This window comes from Strix aluco, chromosome 3 (genome assembly GCF_031877795.1).
Source record: "Strix aluco isolate bStrAlu1 chromosome 3, bStrAlu1.hap1, whole genome shotgun sequence".
NCBI lineage: Eukaryota > Metazoa > Chordata > Aves > Strigiformes > Strigidae > Strix > Strix aluco.
The window spans coordinates 105246564-105263836 of record NC_133933.1 but is presented as its reverse complement, the minus strand read 5'-3'; the positions used below and the strand labels follow the sequence as shown (position 1 = coordinate 105263836).

At 41.8% G+C, this 17273-nt stretch overlaps 1 protein-coding gene across 1 annotated transcript in view; it reads right to left on the bottom strand.

Moving 5' to 3' along the window:
• Positions 1–16925, bottom strand: part of COL21A1 (collagen type XXI alpha 1 chain) — a 113483-nt gene extending 96558 nt beyond the window's left edge. Inside the window, exon 1 of the mRNA XM_074820787.1 lies at positions 16870–16925. The gene's annotated coding sequence lies outside the window, so the exon portion shown is untranslated. The remainder of the gene's footprint in view (positions 1–16869) is intronic.
• Positions 16926–17273: the final 348 nt, after the last annotated feature.

Genomic DNA, 17273 nt, shown 5'->3' with positions numbered 1-17273 from the left:
ACATTTAGAACAGAAATGCCATTTCAACATCCATACAGTTAAGTGAAAGTTCATCCGCTTTTCCAAAACCATTATGTGTGATCATGGGAAGAGAAAGGATTATCCATGATATTTTTGTCATCTAGTTTGATCCCTGTATGCATAAGCTATAGATTGTTTACAAGAAACTGGATTAAACTGCATTTTTAAGAAAAATATCTAATCCTGATTTAATGACTCAAATGCATCCCTCCTCTCCCCAGTCTCCTTAATCTTTCCCACTGTTTAATCAGCTGACTTTAAAGAAACTGCATCTTATTTCAAAGATTAATTTGTCTGAATTTCCAGCCACTAATTCTGCCTATAACTTTCTCAGCAAAACTGAAAGGTTCCCCAACTCCTTTCTATCTAGATGTACACCCCTGTCCAAGCCACCACTCAGTGCTGTCCTTCATAAACTAAACAACTTGACCCTATTAAGATTCATGTTCCTATACTTGTTTTCCAAATGCCGCCTTCTTTTTGTCATTTTCCTTTGAACTCTATTTTTGACATAATGATTTGAGGTGTGGATATAGAACAGGGCACAACATTTTAGCATTCCTGTTTCTACTCAAAAGCCTTGTACTTCTGTAGTGGGTTGACCCTGGCTGGATGCCAGGTGCCCACCAAAGCTGTTCTATCACTCCCCTTCTCAGCTGGACAGGGGAGAGACAATGTAATGAAATACTCGTAGGCCGAGATAAGGACAGGGAGAGATCACTCACAAATTACTGTCATGGGCAAAACCAACTCAACTTGGGGAAATTAATTTATTACCAATCAAAATCAGAGTTGAATACTGAGAAAATCAAAACTAAATCTTAAAATACCCTCTCTCCATCCCCTGCTTATTCCCAGGCTTAACCTTACTCCCAATTTTCTCTACCTCCTCCCCGCCAGCGGTGCAGGGGGACAGGGAATGGGGGTTTTGGTCAGTTCATCACACGTTGTCTCTGCCACTCCTTCCTCCTTAGGGGCAGGACTCCTCACACTCTTCCCCTGCTCCAACGTGGGGTCCCTCCCCCAGGAGACAGTCCTCTACGAACTTCTCCAACATGGGTCCTTCCAATGGGCTGCGGTTCTTCATGAACTGCTCCAGCATGGGAATGAGAATAGGGAAGCTGCATTCAGGTCTGGCCAATATTGTTCTGGGGCAGTGGGAGTCAGGAATAAAATCAGGGTCTCTTCCTCTCTCCACCATACCCAACCTCCCTGTCTAAATGCAGAGAAAGCCACAAGGAGATCTCAGTGCAGTCTGCAAGTACCTAGAGGGAAGGTGTAGAAGAGATGGAGGCAGACTCTTCCAACAGCCATACAGTGGAAGGATGAGGGGAAATGGGCACAAGTGGGAAGAGAGGAAATGACAACTCAATGTATGGGAAACATTTTCTACCAGGAAGATGGCTAGACACTAGAAGAGGTTGCAAAATCTCTATCTTCGTGGTTATTCAAACGCGGACTGAAGAAGACCCTAGCCAGCCTATGCTAACTGGGTCTGCTTTGAGCAGAGGTACCTTCCAATCTCCATGTTTCTGTATCTCTGCAGTTCCTTTCCAGTACCTTCCTCACTCTTCAGAGTACAATTTCCGGGCCACTTGCCCTCAAGGTGTACGGCCCCCATCCCTCAGGCACCCTTCTCTAAACTGTTTGCTTTTCTGAGCTACTTTGTTGCAGAACAGGGCCTATGAAGGTAAGAGCAGAGTGTGATGAAGGACAAGAGGAAGAGGTGGGACAGGGTGAGGAAAGGAGGCCCAGGCAGCCCTGAACTCTTGCTGTGCTCAAGGGCAGACTGGGGCTTCAGAGGCAGTCACTGCTACCCCTCATATCTTGACCTCTCCTCTTGCCAACAAGACTGGCAGACAGCTGAGGAACCAGGAGAAAAAGCTTGCGTATTCAGAGTACACCCAGCAGCTACTCCGTATCTCCCCCCATCACATGCACAGAATATGCAGCCATATTCCTGCATGTGAGATGGCTACCAAATATCTTTCAGTTTGAAGATAAAATAGTATTTTTTTTATTATGACACCTCAGAGGTGCTTAAGAAGAAACTAATCTTGTGGTCAAAGGCAATAGGAGCCTTTGTAGCAGACATCCACCATCTCTTCAGCTTTCAACTTTCAAAGTGGGCTTTTATTGCCTGAGATTCTTTAACAAGTGTTGGCTTTCCCCCTCTCACGAGTAACTCCAGCTCTTCTCTTTTGTTGTTTAGGTGTCAGTGTTTGTATTAACATGTTAAAAATGTTCCCTACATGTCTTTGTGTGCTTGAATTTTCACAAGTGATACTTTATAGTTGGATACATAGCTCTGTATCATAACTGCCTAGCTACCACATTCTTGGTTTATGATGAGCCATACCCTCAGTGATGCTGGGGAGTGATTCTTCTACTACTAAGCTAGCAGAACCATAAGTACCATCTCATCTTTCCTATGAAAAAGTCCCTGAACCCTGTAATACAGCTATAGCCATTTACCTCCAATATCTTTGCTTTTCTTTTCTCTCACTCCAGACAATCTGTGCTATTGGCCACTTGTTTAACCTTCAGTAATCAGGATCTAATAGTACAATAGGAGTACAACTCCAAATCTCCAGGATACCATGAGGAGAACTACCCTCAAGTCTGAGAGGTGTTTGTTTTTACAATTACAACAGTCAAGGCCACGCAATTTGTTATGCATTCAGAAATTCCCAGACATATCGATGTTCAAAACTGCAGAAAATTATTCCTCAGCCGTTGCAGAGAATTCCCTGCAAGCTGGCACTGCAAGGATGGAGTGGGGGTGGAAGGCAGCATCCTGTTTCATCTTGCCATGCAACAGCACATGGGAAGAAGGCAAATTCTTTCCTCCCACTCTATGTCTATGAAGAAATCTTCAACATATGGGTCAGAGTTATCTGGGCCCCGCAGATGAGATTTACTACCCTACTCAGCAGTGATACCAAGCAATCATAAGCACTCATCACCCACACACGTCTTGGGTTTCCACCAGGGAACCAGAAGAAATAAGGCACTTTTTTCCCCTTTTTTGAGCAATAATTAAATATTATTTAGCATAAAGACCATGCTACCTGAGACTACTCTGACAGATTGTATCTTTTACAATATTATAGCCCATATGGTAAAGAGCTGAAGACCTTCCCATTCTGCCTCCTTCATGCAATTCCACTCACAACTTTTCTGTTCAAGGGAGCAGAGCAAACAGTTCTGCCCTTTGTTTCTTTTTGACATTAAGGAGCCTAGAATTTGTTAATAATTCAGGAGTATCACATTTCTGAATCAGCCTTGACTTATATTAGCAACAGGTGAATTAAATAGCCACTAGAGGCTAGAGCAGTTCAGGCAACATTTTTTCTTTCAAAAGCACAGCTTAATTTTTCCAAAGCAGTTCCCGTATCTCAAAACATACAAAATATGTGCAACTTATTTTCCATAGAGTCCATTAAGAAATGTCTACTGTCACCAACACAGGTTGCAAAACAAATAAAACAACACGGCACACTTGCTAGGACCTACAATAAGTTGCTTACACTGTATATTGATGGCATCAGACAGGCCTGAACAAAGTCAGGTCACGCTTTCTTGAATAAACGGGTGTATAACTTACCTTTCAGAGAAATCCAATAAATTAAAAAAGCAGATTTTACATTGTCATAAATTTTAATACATGTTTTTCAAAAAAAAGTGAAAGGAATACAATATGTTATTATTCATGCCAGAAATTTGACATTTCTAAAGATGCCAGATGCATTTTCAGACCTATTCCAGAGTTATTCAAGTTGAGATAATTTAAATGTCAAACTGGTGCTCTTAGAAAAATGGGTAGATTTGGGATTTGTTTGCTTGCTTGTTTTAAAAAGATGAATTTATATAGGGAGAATTCTAATACATTCTGTGTTCCCAAGAACACAAAATCTTGAGCATCACTTACAGTGTTTCAGAGCAAACACTTACAGTGTTTCCAGGGTTTATTCTGGCACTTGAACCTAAAGATTATACAGCTGGACAAAAGCACTATGCATGCAGTCTTAGTGACTTCATATAAAGAAGGCTTGTGGAGATAAATTTATCTGTTAAATGTCAGTTCCAATTTGTATTGCTTATAGTAAATGAAAAGCCATGGTTTAAAAGCATTACTAGCATAGATTCTTCAGACCCTGGTGTTCTGCAGCCTCCCTTATGGAAGTGACCCTCTTTAATTATATCCAATCCTTAACCTTCTGTAAGCATCCCTAAGAGTCTGACCATTTATTACCAGAACAGTAAAGATGCTGAAGGTAATAAAAGCAGGTTTACATTTTTTGCTCTGGTTAATTTTCAAATACTTGGTGCAAAGTAGTTACTTATAAAATGAGGTTCTGCTAGTGCCTGTCATGGTACAAATCAAAACCTCAAGATTCATCAGAGTTCAGTGCCTGCATTTATGCTACAGAGCACCAACATAAAATCATTTGGTTTATATCTTCTCTCCATGATGCACAAGATTCATGTTCATTTCTATAGTGTCATTAGAAAATATCTATTAGCTTTTAAGTTGTGGCATTCATAAACTGTCAAAAATACAGTAAGCCAGGAGTGTGAACAACCATTAAACAAATACAGAACAAGATAAAGAAAAAAAAAGTTCTATACTCAACATATCCAACATAGAGCAATAAATAATGTTAGATAACATACACAAAAAGAGCTCAAAAGGGATCCAGATGAAGAGTTTCTAAACATATTCCATTTTGTATGATGTTCCCTGTCTAAGAAGTTTGCTTTAGTAGACTTAACATGAATTAAAAAAAGACAGGTTCAAAAATGCATTAAAGCTTTATTTCTATATTTCAGTCCTCTGCTAAGGTAAGAGGTAAGAACATGGTACGACTAATAGGTGTAGAAACCTCTGTACCAGAAGGCAACCTCCTGGTGGTGAAGCATAGTCTGGAGTCAGGCACAGCCTTTGCTGGGCATCTTGTCCATCGGTGCTACAGAGCATCACTGACTGAGTGTCAAAGACACACTCCTTCAGTTCTGCTCAGAGACATCTTGAACAAGAAAATCCTAAAGAAGCTATTGAGTGTGCTGTTGCTCAAAGCAATATGAACAATGCATTTGTGTGCTTTAATTTACACATACACATCTCACTTTGGTCCAGTGTAAACAACAAATGCTTCCTGAGTGATGTGGCTTGCTTTTGGAGGCCTAACATCCAAAACAAATCATAGATCTCTAGTGTTGGTGAACATCAGTTATGCTGCAAGGATCACTTTAGAAACTGAAAATGTGATACCTATATTTATGGCTCCCTGCAGTACTGGCAAAAAAGGGCTTAACACACACACCACCATCTATAGTTATTTATTCCTCACACTTCTCCTCTCCCATTCCACCTCCATCCAGAAGCTCACCGTTTAAACTTTTACCAGAAATGTAAGGTAAATTGTTCAAACTGCTTCAGATTGAGGAAGGAACTAAACCTTGGTCTTCTTTTCTGACTAATGCTCTAACCGCAGGACATAAAGAGTAGAAAATACTGATTTTCATGGAGCTTGTTCCAAAAACATGTCTTAAAAATTCCTGCTGGATCAGGATCCACAGATGAGATAAAGGAATTTCTACTGTGTAAACCTTCTAGGAATCAGGCTTGTTTTGGGTCCCTACTATGCCACACAGTTCTAGGCATGCCTAGCATCTACTGACAGAAATGCAGGTATAACGACTTCAGTTACCCCCAGGATTGAGTAGAAGCAAGAGTCTCTATGGCATTTAAATGTCAGATCTAGGCATCTAAAGTAGAAGTTACACACCAAAGTACTTAGTCCTTAGAGGAACAATACAATCAAGATTCATTTCTGTACCTGAGGGTAGCCCTTTCTAAGTAAACAAAAATGTACCAGTAATGCAGAACACAGATGCTCTGCAGTAGATTCTGTGCTTCGAAGCAGAGATGCAAAGCTTAATTTAGGTGCTGTTTGGTGAAGCTGCATTCCCAGAAATCCTGATTTCAGTGGTCTCTCCTTCTCAGGTTCATTATTCTGCTTCTTCTATGTTCCCATGTGTCCCATGGAACCCTGAAAATTAAGCTTTTTTACTGAGACTTGGCAAATATCATTCATTTAACTTCAGCTGCATCACTATGCACCTCAGTGTCTGCCCACAAGACCAGATTTTAGAAATTTGTAACCACTCACCCAAAGCACTTCGCTGGTTTCACTTCTATACAGATTTTGATGGTCCATTCATTAATGGTTCATTCATTAGCACAAGCCAATAGTAATATCACCTGGCCTGCACCAAGGTATATAGAATATTTTGTACAGAATTTAATACTAAAAGAGAGATGGACAAATTCCTTTGCAGTAAAGTTCAATGTGTTTTTATACAGCAAAGTATATTATAGTCTACATTCTATGCAGAAGTATAAAAAATATGTAAACTATAAAATAAAAATGTAAAATAAATATAGCATTTACCTTCAAGTTGTAAAACTAGCACCTGTGGGTTTAGACAAAACCAATCATTGTATAGACACAGTATCACTCCTTCAACTTAAAATGACTGGCTGCACTGCTGTGTTTTGTACTCAAAAAAAAAAAGTTCAAAATAAATTAATAGCAATCTCCATGGATCATAAAATCTGCACCTGGACATAATTTGTTGCATTCAGGCCTAAATAAACACATTATTGTCTGTACAAATGGGCCTCCAAATGAAACAAGTCAGAAAGTCATCAAAATAAGCAAGCATACACATTACATTGTATAACTTGAAACTTTAAATAACAGCTATTCTGTTTCCAGTTACAGAATGATACACCATGCTCTAACCTCCATCTAACATTGTTTTTCATATGAAAGAAATAACCACAATTCAAGAAGTACTCTTTGAAATTCTATTCCCCCAATTTTGATACTATATTTACAAAATACAAAACTACTGAATATTGAATACAATGAGAATACTGACTGAACACGTTCAGGCATATTTCACAGAAGCTATATTTGTCAGTGCAACAATGGCGGTATTTGCGGGTACACAATAGTTCTACAAGTGGCTTGTGAATTCTAGATACTCCACACAATAAGCTAACTAATTTCATATGTTTATTTACCACTTCAGAATGACTTTGTATAAAAATGTCATCTCCTTCAAAAAAAAAGCCTCATCAGGGGAATCTCTGGGGTATAGTATCAACATCCAAAGACACCATGTATAATATCATATACTGTCTCTTATTTAAACTGTAAGAAATTGATCCACAGTTTGACTAAAATGGATTTTCTTGCTTCTAAGCCTTAGTCCAAAATGTGTGACTACATTCTCTGTTCTAATATGGGCTGTATAATTCATGAGAATTCACAATCAATTTGCAAGTAACAGAATTTAGCTATATATTAGACATAATAACCAGCAACTATATCATAATCCATAAGTATCTTTAAAATCAAATGCTGTCATGTATGTTTTGGAATGAACTTGTTAAAGATGAACTCTATGTTTAGACACATGGTTATTGGTTCTCAGATAGTACTAAAGGTGAAAAGAGTACACACACACAGAAAAATCAATTCCTTTTCAGTCATAAAATATGCTTCCATGGCAATGAAAATAGATTTAAAATACTAACCAGTGAAAATGTACAAGTAAACAAGACTAGAAAATAACCACTTCAGGAAAAAGGTAGCAAAATGTCTACGTCACAAAAGAGAATAATAATTATCATAATAACTATGAATTTTTTCCATAGTATCAAATATTCTCTTCATCTTGGCCTACTCATCATCAGGAGAGAAAGACTGCTTCCTGTTTATTCAAACAAGAAAATAGGTTAATGATTTAAAGTGATTATATATTTACTTCAGGTGTGAATCATCCATGCCTGAGTTCTATTTTGGTGTTGGTGTAGCCGAGTTTTCAGGATGAAATCACGATATAACAGAATTTTCATATCACTTTGATTTCTGAGCAAGATTTCATTGCCTGCAGTTACCCAACTTTCCAAAGGCATCCTATAAATAATTCTGCAGGAGCAGAAGACCTATATTACCCCAGCTCTATTTAAAAATCAGATAGAGTGAATCAGGAAACTAATCCAAAGTTGCATGTGGTCAAGTGTTGAGCAGCAGAGAGAATCAGGTGCTCTGCAAAGAACTGAAACTTTTGCAAAGGAATGCTCTGTATTGGACAGCTCCAGGACAGTTTTGTTGAATGCCTTTTTCTTGCTACTGTCAGGTACCATCCAACCGTGAACTACTGATTACCTATAGTGAGTATTTAGCATAAGTAGGTATACTTATGCATACAAAAAGAAGAAATTCTCCTTTGCTAGAAACACCTTTTGGGAGGGCAGATACCTTATTTAAATACTGAACGGAAAAGAAAATAAGAGAGAAAATAAATGGAATGCCTTTACTCTTTAGGAAATAAAAAGCTTTTTTCTTGGTACTGCTTGGCTTCCTCGAAGACAACTATGTGCTTCTGAAAATTAGGTGCAGCTGTCCTCTCTTTTGAGCTCCTTAGTGAAATCCTCTGCATCCTGACTTCCCTCCCCTTTTTGGCAAAAGCTGTCAATATTCATTTCAGCTGAGTCATGAGCACGCCATGACCATGTGGGCCTCTTTGCACAGCAAATGGACTTAATCACAGGGGCATACAATTACATTCCTTTCTCCTCATTGCAAATTCATCAGGGAATAACAAACATAAAACTCCATTGTCTAGGACCTTCAAAAAAAAATTGCTGTTATTCATATTCAGCAAATCTTCCTCCCCTCCCCCACCCCTCATTCTTTTTCATGGCAATAAAAAGGCAAAAAACTCCTTTATCACATTATCTTCTATTATATTGCAAGAGTATATTTTTCACAGTTTAATATATTGCCAGCATTTAGATACATTTTACCATCAGTGATTTCTCATGATTTGTGCAATTCTTCACAGGACCCAAAGGATTCTCAATTTTACTTTTTTGAGATAAAAAGAGTCTCCTCCAGATCTCTTAGTTGACATTATTTCCCTGTTCTTCTTTCTCTCTCGACTTCCAGGCAGAGCTATTCAAAAAGCAATTTAATTTATTTGGTTGGTTTGCTTAGGGTTGCCATTTGATCCTCGTTTTCTCTAGAAGTGACAGAGTTTCTGAAGGACAAAAAGAACTTCTTTTCAGTAGGTGAGAGTTTCAGTTTCCTTTCAGTAAGATAATTAGGGGATTTGTCTCTGAAAATTCCCCTCAACATATTAACACCTTTTATATTTGCATTTCCACCTAAAGTTTCCCTTGGTTTAAGTTGCTATGAAGTAAAGGGCTCCACTCTTTACATAGTTCCAATGATCCTGGCTGTACTTTTCCACATTGTTCTATTTCAGGAGTTGACAGTGAATCTCATGGTGTATCTCAGAAGTTCTCACTTTTGCCTGCCCAGTCTGCTCCCTCCTAATGGAAACCTTTAAACAAAATGTGGTAACCAGGCAGATACCATTCCACTTGGGAAAGGAGGGCACACAGTTCCTTACCAAGGCACTGACATTCAGTTAGCCATATTCTGCCAGGAGTGATCTACTTTATCTTTTAGTCCTGCGCTACCAAGGCCAAGAAATTAAGAGCCGGAGACTCCGATATCCACCTCCCATAAACAATCAATCCTCCGATTAAATTCAAGTTCAGTATTATATAACTTTCCCCTGGGTTTTTGACTTGGGCGTATAATCTCAGAGAGACACTTCTCACAGAGTGCTTTTTTGTTTTAAAACATTTCCCACAGCTGAGAAAGGAATGAATTCACGACCCTAACAGTCCACCCGTGGTCCACTCCCACTTCTTCCATCTTCAAATCATATTCTTCCATCCACCCTTTAAGTTATTGCACAGATGCGCCTGCCTCCTCTTCTCTACATAGGACACTGCAGCTACGCTTACAGCATTTATTTTCTCCTCTGCCTTTTTATTTAACTGTGAATATTACTCTATCTTCTCTACTTGCAATGAGGAAAGCGGAAATAGTAGGAAACCAGGGTCAGATCCCAAGTGCAAGTAAGTAGGAACATGCTGATCTGGTCAAAGAGAGCTGCAATTAAAGGAAGAGACACTTAAACAGCTTTGCTTAGATCTCTGTCTAATGGAGTCTGTCTGGGTGAGAGCTTCAAGACAGCCACCCAGGAGATCCCAGGTGGTTAAAAGACTAAGAAAAAGAAACTATTACATTTGGGGAGACTGAAGGCAGTAGGTACTGTTCTAATTCCACCTATAATTTGAACTTTTAAGTGTCTGGTATCAGAAAAAGAACTAAAGTACCACTTCATACACCTTCTCTCAAACGTATGCATTACACTGATAATGTAGAAAGCTCATCATGGGACCGTGTGGTCCCTCCCTGACAGCTCCTCTGTTTGACAAAAGTCCACTTGCACACTTTAGTGAAGCAAGGGTTATACCACAAGATTTTAAACTGAGCTCAATAATCTTGTCTTTTAATAAATTGTACTGTTGATACAACTATGTAATGTTATCTTGACCTCTCCACATAAGACCCTGCAAACTGCTGTGGAATTAGGGAACTCATAAGGGGGTGAGAACTGGAATTACCTACTGAGACCAAAAGAAGCACAAGGTACTCTTGACAACAAAGACTTCCCAAGTGTCTCTTAAAGGCTGAGCCTATACATACTGCTGTTATACCAACTGCAGCACTCTTCTCTTGTGTCTTCAAATCACCTTAATTGGGCTCATTTTTATATGCTGCAACAGTTTGACTCAAAAACTTTTGGAAATCATTAACTCTACTTAATGAAGAAAGTACAGATTGTTATAAAATATTTTGGAAAATACAAGCTGGCATGCTTTAAAAAATGTTGGCTTAATCTCAAGCTAGAGCTCAGGGTTGGGTTTTTTTTTCCACTTTCTGTTCATGTAGGATATAAAACATGTTCTAACTTGTTGAACTCATCATCACCATGGCTCTGAAGTTTTACACAAAAGAAAGGGGAAAACAATTGACAGTTTGGATAATGCAAATAAATATTGTACATTTTATAAGTTGGACTAAATACAAAAAAATACAGAGCTTTGGGTAGAGCAAATGGTCTCTAAAACATACAAAAATGTTCTGAGCTAACCAAATATCAGTATTAATGTATACTCTTCATTCCTCAATTTTTCACTTTCGAAGTGAGACAACTCAATTTCTCCCTTTCAAAGACAGCTTGGAAAAAGTTGCTTTTCTAGCGTGTTCCAGATAAAATCTTTTTTAAAATCCTACAAGTTTTTTCACAGCAGCAAATATACAGTATGCTAGAGCCACTTCAGCCATGGATATGCCATGTCCAGACAGACACATTTAGAGCCCTCCCAGATAATCTTAACTGCCCAATTAAAACATACGAAAACCCAACAATCGCTTCTATGTTCAAGGTCTTTTACACCCACATACAAAGCTGCACACTTGTAAGCAAGTAGTCCACTTCTATCAGCAGATTTTACCTATGCCAAAGAAGATGGGGATGGCAGAGCTACATCCCAAACCATTGATAGCACCTCCTATTTGCACAGTACTTCTGTCACCGCCTCTGTGGACAGAGATGAGTGTGAGGCAGCAGCAGAACCTGCCATACTCCTCTGCTGTACATCTCTTTCATGTCACACAGGACTGCAAGAGAAGCAGTCAGAAGCTCTTCAAGGTCACTGAAGTGCTTTCTTCACCTCTGCACAGTCCCTTTCTTTTTCTTCATACCTCCATTTACCACCTTCCCAACAGCCAGAACATGCGACACCGAGACCCCAGCCCTCTTCCCAAAGCCTGGGCAGAAGCGGAGAGTTGGCAGGGACCAATGAAGAGGCAAACGAAAACTGTGAGCTTGAGCAAAAATGGATGGCTGTAGAGGTGGCAAGAGGCACCCACAACAAGGGACAGTGGAGAAAACAACGAGGAGAACTGGTCTGGATGAAAAGTGTGAGGGAGTAAGACAGATCCTGCTGCCACAAAGCTCCCCCAAACCCTCCCTGTCCTAAAAATTCCCTGAGCCTACCTCATACCTCTGTCCCTGTGTCAGTTCCCAGAAGACCCCTGCCCCTAGTCCCACAGCCAAAGGCAGGTAGCCCTTACAGGCACTTCTCAACCCCTCCTGCGTCAGATGACCTGTAATTGATCCCAGCCCCTCCTTGTCTTTCTGTCATGATCTCCAGAACCTGCTCATTTTGCCACATCAGTATTTATTTCTGTCTACACTGCTAAGAAGCATCCAGCCTCTCTTTGCTACTAGTTCAGTGTCTCACGTCTCAAACCAGAGCTTCAGAGCGAGCTACTGGAACTAATCATGAGAGAGAGAAAAATCTTGGAATATAAAGGTCTGAATTATGAAGAAACCTTAAAGTACTAATATACAAGGCGGAAATTTAGATTTCCTATGTGCTAATGCAGTATTCTTAACAGGCTTACTTTGAACTGACAGAGAATTCAAGGAAAAATGTAAATCTCTCACTGGCATGAATGATAGTTTTATTTTTCACCACATCAAGTTCAATCTTCCCTGCAATTTTTGCATGCTCTTAGTTCTAGAGAATGTGTCTCATTCCAGTGCCTGTGTGTTTTACTTAGTGCAGCTATTAACTTCTCACATTTAAATCCTGTTTTATTACAGCATAAAACACACCGATAAAAAGATCAATTACTCAATCCAACATTGAAACAATATAAATCACACAAAATTCCAAAAGGTTGACATGTATTTACTTTGTACTCTTACTTCCATTCATAATATTATTCAGTATGATCAACACTGCTCATCTCCCTGGTTTCTATCTGCTGTTAATCATGAATAGTGTGCCTGACATCTACCCTGGAAAGCTAAATCAATCAGCGCTGCTTTAAAACAATGTCTGTGCAGATTAATGGTAACTTAGAAAAGTTACCATTTTGTAAGCCTCACAGTACTCCAGTACCATAGAAACAAGAGAGAGGAACAAAGCCTCTCAAGCCATTTTATCTATGCCCCCACATGTCCAAGTTTTCTTCTACCATATATTGTTTTTTTCCACAGCCAGTCCAGTTCTAAGTGAAGCAACACAGAAGTCTTGCAGGGCTCAGACTATTTTTATGGGCAAAAGCAGGAAAAAAATGCCTAGCCTTGATTATTTTTTTTTTTTATTTAACAAAGCAGTATGTATTGCCATGGTGTAGAAACCTCCTTAACAATTTTCTGTTTACTCCTAAATTTTACTCCAGACTAGTAGAGTTGACTACTCACAAGCAGACCCTGTCTGATGGAGACATCTCCAATGCAAAGATCTGTGAATGGTCGCTGCTGGTGCTCAAAGGACTAGGATGCACAGGGGGCATCAAACCCACACTCCTACATGCTCCAGCACAGGCAAGCCAAGGACGTGCTGCAAAAGGACGGGTGCTGAACCACACATGTCTGTATTGCAAAAAACTCTTCTAGAAACCTTGCTGGTTTGTGTAATTGAGGGAGATAAACTCTCCGGCAATCTCCCTGTGACTGTCACCCTGGGACAGATGCCAAAGTTCACCTTCCAGTCTCTGTAGGCTCACCTTTCCTAAAGCCCACCTCTTTGGATTACTTCAGATACCCGACTACTGTGCTAATGGGTAGATTTCACAAATTTTCAACACAAAATTTGGATCAGTGAAGCTCTGAAATGTGTCAGGGCCCTCACAGCACTAACAGGCCTTTACTCGCCTCTTCCCACAGCCCAGGACCCCATTTCAGCCCCCCTGGGTCTGTCAGCCCCTGCCCCAGCGACGCCGCAGCAGGGCCCGTCTCCAGCTCCCCACAGCCCTGCCCAGCCTGGCCGTTGGCCCTGCTGAGCTGGGCCCACCCGCAAGCCCATGTCCCAGCCTGGCTCAGCTCAACACTGTCCCCAGGGAGGTGCCCGATGCCATGGGCTGCCTGGTGCACCCCAGCTACTCTGCTCCTGGCTGGCAGTGGGATGGGCCCTGGCTGCCAGGCCCTGCCCTGCCCCTCTTCCATGAGGAGCCCCTGCTGCGGTGCCCTGACAAAACACATCCTTTCAGATTATTCAGAGAAACTCTGACAGCACGCAGGGCAACAAACTCACATCAGAAAAATTAAACACAAGATAATGCACTTTATAAGGTGCATCTTGGTCTCTTCAAGCACTCTAGACTACATGTGGGTGTGATGGGAAGCAAGGGAAGCAGCTGAGGGGGAAGCAGCAGAAGATGCTGCATGAACAGCACGTCTTCAGTGGGGTTACTGGGCTCAGCTCTGGTCATGCCAGCTCAAAGAAGAGAAAAAAGGCAGAAACAAAGACATCTTAATAATACAGATTACTAAGAGCATTAAAAAAGACCTCTCTTACAAAGAGACTCTGGAAAGATTGAATCAGCTTTATTCAATGCCTGTCTAAAGTAGTAAGGGCAGAACATCAGGACACAAAGTAATAACAAATAACCTGGAAAGAAAGGTTAGGCCTTGTCTGTTCCCACTCTTATAAAACAGGGATGTTCAAAAACCTTAAGTGATCCTTTTTTGGACTGTGAAGCTAATTTCACAACCAGTCGCTGGAAGCAAAGAATGTGGTAGAATTTTAAAATAATTAGTATGTAAATTGATAATAGCAACACAAAGAATAACACAATAAAAGAATAAAACTTGAGCAAAGCAGCAAAAAACTTTAGGTAATGGAGGTAAGGGAAGAAAAACACCAAGTCTCATTCCAGTCACCTAGTTCTGTAAGTAGTTGGGCTAATAACTGGACTGGGCAAAAAACTTGTTTAATGCAGTAGGACAAACTACACTTTCGAAAGAATGTTTAAGAACTGAATTATAATCCAAGTAATTTTAAATATGATGATCATAGCCAAGATAGAGATAAATTAAACCAAAGTAGTTTTGCCTCATGGACTGCCTGAGACACACCTGTATTACTGAGGACCTGAAGGGAGCAATGTGATCCAGTTTATAGAACTGTACTTTGAAACTAAACTCCAATCTCCTATCATTTACCAATAAGTCAATTTACTGGTTGTGATGGTGCCAAACCAAGACGTGATGTCTCACCACTGCTCTTAGACTTCAACTGTAAATGCAGTTTGAGCAGAAGCAAGAATCACAAAATCTGGTATAAAAGTTAGGCATGTGAGTGAAATATTACAAATGGATTACTGAGCCGTGTTTACCTTACAAAGCTGCTTCTTTAATATGCATGATCATCACAAAGAGTGGGAGTTCACAGGCTGGCCTCCTGGTAGCCTCTGCTACCCCCAGAGCCTGTAAGGGACCTGGAGTAGTCATGTAGTGTCTCCCCAACAGGAAGGCATGGTCATACTTGCCTTAAGCATTGCTGGTAAATGTTTGTTAGATCTGAACTTAAAAAGCTCCAGTGAAGTAGATTCCACACCCTACCTGGACAGTTCAGTGCTCAATTAGCTGTACAATTAGACAGGAGTTTCCCTAGCATTTAACCTAATCTCTCCTGCTGCAGTTCAGCATGCTGATTCTTGTTACATCTCCACTGGATGTGGAGAACAGTTCGTTTCCCGCCACTCTGCAGCAACCAATTTCACAGTTGAAGATTGTTATCACATCTCTCATCAGTCTTTGCTTTCCTAGACTATAGCATTCCAGTTCTTTCATTATTTTCTCGTAGGCTATTTTTTCTAGATCCCTGATCACCTTTGCTACTCCTCTCTTGACTAACTGGTAAGACTGCTGGAACTGTGGTGTCCAAAATCCCAGATGGTACTGATACCAGACACGGACCCCAAAGTCACAAGTACCAGGATATGCCATCATACATCTCCTGTTATGCATCCCTGAATGACATTTGTCTTGATTTTGCACATCTTTAATATGCTGTATCCTATCAAAGTCTTCATGCTGAAAACTAAATTTCCTAAGGTATACTTAGCACAGTTCTTCAAATAAGTATTTTGTGCTCATTCTGTAGTTCAGTATTATGTATTTGAATATGTATTTGAAAGATATATAATATGCACCCCCCACAATCAATAAGGTTTGGGGAAAACTTCCAAGTAAGTTTACTAAGTCTAATAAACCCACAAGGCTTTCTCAGGTGCCTGAAAGCTGGAAGACTTTCAGAATCAACCAGGTTTTCCAGTTTGTGAAATCCTTGAATCGGAGACCAGATGCTTTCAGCACAGTAAGTACCACGTATATCTAGGCATTACACAACTGAATAGTAGTAATCAGAAGTGGCCCACAGAGCAGATGTTTCTTTCCAGGTATGGAAACAAATATAACTGCAGTTATTACAAACGCTTCTCCTTTACTTATTATTGTAAAGTCTGAACTTCCATGCCACAGACTATGAAAGAAGTTCAGACACAAAGTCTGTTTCTGCTCGTTTCACCAGTGGTGCGAGAATAAAGCCAATTGCTGGTGGCACAGAAGGATATAGTGTGATGTAAATTATTTCATCTCATGCCAATAAACTAAGGAAGAGTTTCAAGCTCGTACAACCTGCCCGCACGCACTGCAAGCACATCGCAAAAAACCCACATCGGTGCCACCGTCCACTTTCTGCTCCTGTTAAACAGGAGGCACAACTGTCCTTATTTCAGCCCCTCGGCTCCCTGGCGCCCACCGTCCCCACGCCCGGGCTCCGGCGAGGGCCGAGCGGCTGTGGGGCGGGGGCCGAGCGGCTGTGGGGCGGGGGCCGAGGCCGCCCCGATGGCTGCACCTGCCTGCCCCTCCCGTCCCGTCCCGCTCGGTGCCGTCCCTTCCCTTCCCGGCCCGGCCCCGTCCTGTGCCCCCGGCCCGGCCGCCCCTCCAGCCGCGCCCCCCCGAGCGAGGGGAGCCCCGCAAGGGTGAAGCGCCCCGGGGAGCTCTCGCCTCTCCCCCCGCCGCCCCCGGAGAGTCCCCGCTGACCTGCCGGCGGCCGCACGCCCTCCCTCCGCCAGCCGCGCTGCCCCCCTGCCACAGGCTCTGCTGGCTGCGGCGCGGCTCTGCCCCACGCCAGCTCGGCGGCGGCGGCGGCGGCGGCCCCGGCCCCGCGCCGGCAGCCGGAGCCCGCCCCGCCGGCGGCACCGCCCCCGCCGCCTCCCCCCGCCCGGCCCGCGGCCGGCCGCCGCCCTGCCCTGCCCGCGGGCCAGCGCCAGAGCCCCGCCGAGCCCGCCGCTGGGCTGTTGCCGCCTGTGCACCCCCGCCCCCCGAAGGGCATGTCCCCCGCCACCCCAGCCGGTCCCCGGTAAGGGGTCGGGCAGGCTTTCCCCGGTCTGGGAAGGCATCCCGAACCCCGGGCTGCGTCTGGGATTAGCAAATTGTTTGATACA